The 6,852-nt window shown below is 36.5% G+C and overlaps 1 protein-coding gene and 1 pseudogene across 2 annotated transcripts in view; one reads left to right on the top strand and one right to left on the bottom strand.

Moving 5' to 3' along the window:
* LOC105516581 overlaps positions 1-405 on the top strand; it is a 919-nt pseudogene extending 514 nt beyond the window's left edge. Inside the window, exon 2 of the transcript XR_001002508.1 lies at positions 18-405. The product of XR_001002508.1 is annotated as a cell division control protein 42 homolog pseudogene (transcript). The remainder of the gene's footprint in view (positions 1-17) is intronic.
* Positions 1-6,852, bottom strand: part of CD38 (CD38 molecule) — a 73,352-nt gene that overhangs the window by 36,036 nt on the left and 30,464 nt on the right. The window lies entirely within an intron of this gene.

Below are 6,852 nucleotides of genomic sequence, written 5' to 3' on the forward strand. Positions count from 1 at the left end.
AGCCTATCACTCCAGAGACTGCTGAAAAGCTGGCCCATGACCTGAAGGCTGTCAAGTATGTGGAGTGTTCTGCACTTACACTGAAAGGCCTAAAGAATGTATTTGACGAAGCAATATTGGCTGCCCTGGAGCCTCCAGAACCGAAGAAGAGCCGCAGGTGTGTGCTGCTATGAACATCTCTCCAGAGTCCTTTCTGCACAGCTGGTGTCGGCATCATACTAAAAGCAATGTTTAAATCAAACTAAAGATTAAAAATTAAAATTTGTTTTTGTAGTAATGACAAATGCCCTGCACCTACCCACATGCAAGGCCCATAGGTATGGCCCCCCTTTGCCCTCCCAGTACTAGTTAATTTTGAGTAATTGTGTGTTGTCAGAAAAGTGATTAGTACTAGTTTCTGTTTTGTTGTTTCAAAAAAAAAGAAAGGTTTTTTTTTTTTGGTTTAAAAGCAAGGCATGCTTGTGGATGACTGTAACAGAGTAATTGGAATTGTTGAAGCTGCTCCCTGGTTCCACTCTGGAGACATTTGGGACATCTTAGTGTTTTGTTTTTTTTTTCTCCTCTTTTTTTGGGGGGGAGTGTGTGTGGGGTTTGTTTTTCAGTCTTGCTTTTAATTCATTAACCAGTGGATAGCCCTTAAGGGGAGGAGGATGGATTGATTCCACATTCCACTTCCTAGATCTAGTTTAGAAAACATGTTCCCCATCTGGTGCTCTTAGGAAGGAGTATAGTAAATGCCTCATTTAATAACATACTCCTTTTAGAAAGTTGCCTTTTCTCTCCACCCGTGAGTAGATCCAGTATTTGATGAAACTCATGGAAGTGGGTGGAGCCTGTCTTGCCCCTCCTCTTTTCCAGGATGCACTATATGGGACTGTGACTTTCAAGGACATTTGTTTGCCATTCACTGTTTTTTTGGGGAAGTTGATTTCTAACTTGTTTCACTGATAAATGAAGAAAAGTATTGCACCTTTGAAATGCACCAAATGAATTGAGTTTGTAATTTAAAAAAATTTTTTCCCTCTTAGTCATTGTCTTATATGCTTTGCAGCTCAGTAGTATATGGTGTTCCTAGAATGCAGCTGAAGACCTGGTATGCAGAGGAAATGTGAGGGGTGGTGCTAGAAGACAGACATCTGTGGAATGATTCACATCCTCTCAAGTTAGGAGGCTGGAGGCCTGCTTCATTAAGAAGCTGGGGGTAGGGTGGGGGTGGGGAGAACACTTAACAACATGGGGACCAGTCAGGGGAATCCCCTTATTTCTGTTTTGCATATGAGGAACACTAGAGCAGCCAGGTGAGGCTCTCTAGTTTAATAAAAATCATGGAAAGAGTCTTAATGAAGACTCTTAGTAAGTGTTAATATGGATTTTATCAGCTTATTTTGGTTGCAGTTTCCAATTTTTAAAAATGTTGTAATCTTTCCCACCTTCCCAATCCTAATTCTTGTAGATTCATTAGTGTTGAACCAATGCTTTCTCACGTCTCAATTCTTTGTATATGCATTCTTTTCAGATGTATTAAACAAAAACCCTTCACAAGCCAGCCTGAGGGTTGTTATTTTCCCTCCGTCTCTTACTTTTCAGATACTGAGGAGTGGGAACTTGACTCTTGATAACATCAATTTCTAACAAACTTTGAGATAAAATTTTAAAGCTTTATTATTTTTATTTTACTTTCTGGCATTTAATTTGAGATAATATTTGGCCCTCTATATGTTCAGGTTTGTGCTTTCTCCCCTACATTTGACACTTCCCTTAAATACTAAGTAGGTCCATAATAATTCTTAGTGAAGCAGTGTTCAGGAAGCTCACTGCTCATGGTGGAAGGAAATGTTAGTGTACCTTTAATCCACAGATCATTGGAAAGCAGCTCCTTTCCCAAGTTTTCTGCATCAGTGGTTCTCAAACTTGGCTGCTTACTGGAGTGCGCTTGAACAATGTGATTTTTAAGTTTTCCAGGCTTTCTAAAATGTAGCCAAGTTTGGGAACCACCACACCTAGGTGGTTATCTCATATTACTTCTATCAGAATACAGATTGTGTGCTGTGAATCGGAATATGGGATACATTTTCTTTAGGTAGCAAGAAAGGTTTATTTACCTTTAGGACATGATACTGATCTGCTTGAGAATCTTAGAAACAAAGAACCCTTAAAATCAGTTAAGGGTGATACATTGTGGTGTCATTTTGATAGTTTTCTGCATGGAGTCATGTTTGGCATGATTTGCATGCTGTGCTAGAATTAAGCTGGGTTAGTTGAGAAGGGATTAGGAAGAGGCAGATGTAAGCTTTAACAGTTCTAACCAAGAAATGCATCTTATTTATTCCTTGTTGACCATACTAGGGAGAGATACCTGGATCATGTGATACCCTGGAAAGCAGAGACATATGTATCCTTAGCGTAGTCAGGGGCATATAGGTCCTTAAATATTGCTATATCTTTGTCCTAAAGCAATGCTTGACATGATATGGCTCTAGAAATAGTCATTGGATGGGTGTATTATTTTCAAAATGAGTAAGTGAAATAAAGCAGGTCATACAGTTGTGTCAATGAATTATCCATGTATCAGAAGAACAAGGATGACAAGGAGATTGATTGAAGCTAATGTTTTCTTAAATATTTTCAAATTGATTTCTGCGTGTCAGAAGAACTTAGGTAGCAAATGGATGCAGCTTAGGTTTTCCATTTAAATATTGTTTTCTGTTTGACTTAACAAACTTGTTTATAGTCGTGACTTAGAAGGTGAGTGATATTCTCCAGGGAGTATGATTTAGACGCTGGAAAGGGTTATAGAAAACTCCTTACAAGCTTAGTTTGTGTCCAAATTTACAGCATTTAATACAATGTTAATATATTATTGCTATTTGTAAGTGTTTTACTGAACATCTTAGAAATCGGTCTTCTAGTTTGTTAAAGCGATGTTCTTCAAGCTGGACTTCATGCCACAAGGGGAGTGTATTCTAAGGGGGAAGAAAAGGATTGTGGTTTGAAAGAACAATTGTAGTATTTCCTTCATTCTGAGGTGTATTTTTCTCACATTTTCATATTGTAATCAGGATACTTCTTAACATGGGTGTACATTTAATGTAGTAGTACTTTTTCTCCTTTTGTCCTGCAAGTTGTCACTAAATTTGTGCTATCATAATTGTTACCTTCATAGAATGCATAAAATAGTGGTACTTCTTTAAAAAAAAAAAAGAAAACGTACAATAAATTATTGTGCACTATAGTCACCCTACAATGCTGTAGAAAACTAAAACTAAAACTTATTTATCCTATCTATGTATAATTTTGTATTCATTGATCAACCTCTATCTCCCTACCCTTCTCAGCTTCTAGTAACCATTGTTCTACTCTCTATTTCTCTGAGATCAGCTTTTTTAGCTCCCACATGTAAGTGAGAATATATGAAACTTGTCTTTCTGTGCCTGGCTTATATCATTTAACATAATGTCCTCCAGGCTCATCCATGTTGCCACCAATGATAGGATTTTATTCTCTTCTATGGCTGCATATTATTGTCTATATATACCACATTTTCTTTATCTCTTCATCTGTTGATAGACACTTAGGTGGATTCCATATCTTCATTATTATAAATGAAACTGCAGTAAAGATGGGAGTGCAGGTATCTCTTCGACATATGATTTTATTTTCTTTGGATATAGGTCCAGTAGTGAGATTACTGGATCATATGGTAGTTTTATTTTTAGCCTGTTAAGGAACTTCCATACTGCTTTCCATAATAGCTGTACTAATTTACATTCCTTCCTGTGTGAGAATTTTCTTTGTCGCTTATACACTGTTGGTGTGAATGTAAATTAGTTCAGCCACTGTGAAAATCACTTTGGAGATTTCTTAAAGAACTGTTAATAAAATTTGAACTACCATTCAACCCAGCAATCCCACTACTGGGTATATGCCCAAAGGAAAATAAATTGTTCTGCCAAAAAAAAGACATGCACTTATACATTCATTACAGCACTATTCACAATAGCAAAGACATGGAATCGACCTAGATGCCCATCAATGGCTGATTGGATAAAGAAAATGTGGTGGTGTGTATGTACCATGGAATACCACGCAGTCATAAAAAGAAGAATGAAGTCATGTCTTTTGCAGCAACAAGAATGCAGCTGGAAGCCATTATCCTAAGCAAGTTAACACAGAAACAGAAAACCAAATACTACAGTTTCTCACTTATAAGTGGGAGCTAAACATTGGGTACACATGGGCATAAAAATGGGAATGCTAGGCACTGCGGAGTATAAGAGGAGGGAGAGAAGGAGGAAGGAAGGGTTGCAAAACCACATATTGGGTACTATGCTCACTATCTGGGAGAGGGGCTCAGTCATACTCTGAAACCTCATCATCATGCAACATACCCTTGTAACAGACCTGCACATGTACCCTCTGAATCTAAAGTAAAAGCTGAATTTTTTTAAAGTTTCCTTTTATCTGCATTCTTGCTAGCTTTGTTATTTTTTTCTCTTTTTGATAATAGCCACTCTAGCTGGTGTGAGATAATCTCTCACTGATTTTGATTTGCATTTCCCTAATCATTAGTCACACAGAGCACTGTTTCAAATACTTAGTGGCCATTTTATGTCTTCTTTTGAGAAGCATCTGTTCAGATCAATGGCCAATTTTAAAAATCAGATTATTTGACTTTTTGCTGTTTAAGTTCCTTGTATATTCTAGATATTAATTCCTTGTCAGAGAAATCATTTGCAAATATTTTATCCCATTCTGTAGTTTTTTGTTTCCTTTGGAAAGACAAAGGTTGTTTCCTTTGCTGCACAGAAATGTTTAGTTTGATGTAATCCCATTAGTCTATTTTTGCCTTTGTTGACTGTGTTTTGGAGGTCTTATCCATAAAATCTTTGCTCAGAACATTTCCCTTACATTTTCTCTTAGTAGTTTCATTTGGGGTCTTACATTTAAGTCTTTGATTTCATTCATTTTCAGTTACTTTTTGTATATTATGATAGATGGGGCTCTAGTTTCATTCTTCTGCATATGAATATCCAGTTTCCCCAGCAACATTTATTGAAAAGGGTGTCCTTTCTTCAGTTTATGCTCTTAGTGCTGTTATAGAAAATTAGTAGCCCATCAACATGTGAATTTATTTCTGGGTTCTCCATTCTATTCCATTGGTTTATGTGTCTGCTTTAATGCCAACACAATGCTGTTTTACTATAGCATTATAGTATATTTTAAAGTAAAATAGTGTGATCCCTCCAGTTCTTTTTGCTGAGAATTGCTTTGGCTTGGCCAGGAGCAGTGACTCATGCCTGTAATACCAGCACTTTGGGAGGCTGAGGCAGGTGGATCACTTGAGGTCAGGAGTTTGAGACCAGCCTGGCCAACACGGTGAAACCCTATCTCTACTAAAAATAGGGCATGGTAGTGCATGCCTGTAATTCTAGCTACTGAGGTGGCCGAAGCAGGAGAATTGCTTGAACCCAGGAGGCAGAGATTGCAGTGAGATGAGATCATGCAACTGTGCTCCAACCTGGGTGACAGAGGGAGACTCTGTCTCAAAAATAAAATGAAATAAAATAAAATAAAACAAACAATTGCTTTGGCTATTTGGGGTCTTTTATGGTTCCTAACAAATTTAAGAGTTTTTTTTTTTTTTTTTCCATTTCTATGAAAAATACCATTGAAAATTCGATAGGGATTGCATTGAATCTGTAGATTGCTTCGGGTAGTATGGAATCTTAACAGTATTGATTTTTCCAAGCCATGAACATGGGATATCTATCCAATTTTTGTGTCCTCTTTAATTTCTTTTATTAGTGTTCTGTAGTCTATCTATCCAATTTTTATGTCCTCTTCAATTTCTTTTATTAGTGTTCTGTAGTCTAGAGATCTTTCACCTCTTTGGTTAAATTTACTCCTAGGTGGGTTTTTTTTGGGGGGGTAGCTATTATAAGTGGGGTTCCTTTTACAGATAGTTTATTATTGGTGTATAGAAATGCTGCTGATTTTTGTAGGTTGATTTTGTATCTCACAACTTTACTGAATTTGTATATCAATTCTAAGAGTTTTTGGGTGGAGTCTTTAGATTTTTCTATATATAAGAGAATGTCATCCGCAAACATGGTCAATTTGACTTCCTTCCAAATTTGGATGTCTTTATTTCTTTCTGTTGCCTAATTGCTCTGGCTAGAACTTCTAGTACTACATGGAATAAGAGTAGTGAGGGTAAGCATTCTTGTCTTCTTCCAGTTTTAGAGAAAATACTTCCAACCTTTCCCTGTTCGGTACAATGTTAGTTGTGGATTTGTCATATATGGCCTTTATTAAGATGAAGTGTGTTCCTTCTTCTAAACCTAATTGTTTGAGAGTTTTTATCATGGAGGGATGTTGAATTTTATCAACTGTTTTTCTGCATCTATTGTGGTGATCATGATTTTTGTCCTTTATTCTGTTGATGGGATGTATTATGTTTATTGATTTGCATATGTTGAACCAGTCTTGCATCCTTGGAATAAATCCCACCTGGTGTTAGTAAATAATCTTATGAATGCGCTGTTGGATTCAGTTTGCTAGTATTTTGTGGAGGAACTTTCCATTTATGTTCATAAGGGATACTGGCCTGCAATATTATTTTTTTGTTGTTGTATCCTTGTCTGGTTTTGTATCAGGTTAATTCTGGCCTTATAGAATGAGTTTGGAAGAATTCTCTTCCCTTCAATTTTCTGGAATAGTTTGAGAAGAATTGGTAGTTATTTTTTAAATTTTGGTACAATCCAGCAGTAAAGCCATCCAGTCCTGAGTCTTTTTTTTTTTTTCAATTGGGAAACTTTTCATTGTTGTTTAATAAATATTATTATTATTATT

Source organism: Colobus angolensis, unplaced genomic scaffold (assembly GCF_000951035.1).
Source record: "Colobus angolensis palliatus isolate OR3802 unplaced genomic scaffold, Cang.pa_1.0 Scaffold284, whole genome shotgun sequence".
NCBI classification, from domain to species: domain Eukaryota; kingdom Metazoa; phylum Chordata; class Mammalia; order Primates; family Cercopithecidae; genus Colobus; species Colobus angolensis.